Below are 1,427 nucleotides of genomic sequence, written 5' to 3' on the forward strand. Positions count from 1 at the left end.
TGATAAGATGATAGGAGAGGGGCCCTAGGAAAACTCACCTGAGCTCCTACATTTGACCTAGGAAAAGTATTTTGAGAAAAAGATTGTTGTGCAAAGGGAGGCCTTTGGGGTCCAGGTTGACCTTGATTATGGAAATTGGAAGGCCCTGCTTGGTTGCCCTGATTCCAAGAGAAATTTGGGTGATTTCTCCATCCTGGATTGTAGGTATTGCTATATGGATTATTTTGGTATAAGGCATTAACACTATTATTAGAAGTGCCCCTAGAGGTGTTGGGGCATTCTTCGATGACATGTCCAGGGGACTGGCACCAAGCACAAATCTTAACCAAATTGACTGATGATGGCTCTCTAGGAACAATAGCCTCAATCCTCTTGACTAGGCTATCCAAATGGGCTTCCTTGGCTACTATCCCATCCACAAAATATCCTTTTCCTCCTATGGTTCTTTCACTCTCTTGGGTTGATTCCCACTCATGGGTTTTGTCAGCTAAGTCATGTAAGAATTCCCATGCCTTTTCTTCATCTGTAAAGGATGTGAATCTCTCAGGGCACATAGACTCTATCATTTGTTTAGTTCGGTAATCAATACCCTCATAAATTATTTGACATAAATGTCATAGGTCTAGGCCATGGTGAGGGCATTCTTGGAGTAGATCCTTGAATCTCTCCATAAGTTTGGAAAATGACTCACTAGGCTTTTGCCTAAACTGAAGGATATCACTTCTAAGCTTATTGGTCTTGTGAGTTGGGAAAAACTTCTTAAGGAAGACAACTGTGAACTGTTCCCATGAGGTTATGGAATTTGTGGGTAATCCATACAACCACTTCTTAGCTTGGTCTTTCAATGCAAAATGATAAACCTCCTTAACAACATCATCAGAAAGCTGTTCGATCTTAATTAGAACACATACCTCTTCAAATTCCCTTAGAAATAGGTATGCATCCTCAGAGGTCAACCCATGAAAGTGGGGCAACATAGTGATGTATTGAGATTTGAGTTCAAAATTATTGCCCTGGGCTTGTGGTAGAACCTATACAGGAAGGTTGGGCTGTTCTAGCAGGGTAGAACCTATCTTTCAGAGATTTAGGTGAAGGGTTTTGCTGTTGGTCTCCCATATTGAAGGGTTTTAAAGAGAGCAAACGTATAGGGTCACTACTTGTTGGATCTCTTCTTTCTAACCGATTTTTAGTATTACGTACCCACTTAACACTCATGCAACAGAAAAACTTCCCACAACTAAAGTAAGGCAAGCACAAAAGAATGGATAGCAAAACTTTTTGATTTTTTTTTTTATTTTTTTTTTTGCTTTTTGGGAGCTTACCGGCAGGGATCCGGGGTTGCTCAGGTCAATTCCTAAGGTACTGCTACAGGGCGAAACCTGTCTTTATCATACTGTGAGGCATGGCGACCTCCACTGATACAATTA

General features: G+C 41.0%; 1 non-coding gene across 1 annotated transcript; it reads left to right on the forward strand.

Annotated features, from left to right (window-relative positions):
- The first annotated feature begins 624 nt into the window (after positions 1-624).
- LOC122067571 lies at positions 625-731 on the forward strand. Its single transcript, XR_006136775.1, has one exon. It is a non-coding gene; the product is annotated as a small nucleolar RNA R71 (small nucleolar RNA).
- The last annotated feature ends 696 nt before the right edge of the window (positions 732-1,427 follow it).

This window comes from Macadamia integrifolia, unplaced genomic scaffold (genome assembly GCF_013358625.1).
Source record: "Macadamia integrifolia cultivar HAES 741 unplaced genomic scaffold, SCU_Mint_v3 scaffold2978, whole genome shotgun sequence".
NCBI classification, from domain to species: domain Eukaryota; kingdom Viridiplantae; phylum Streptophyta; class Magnoliopsida; order Proteales; family Proteaceae; genus Macadamia; species Macadamia integrifolia.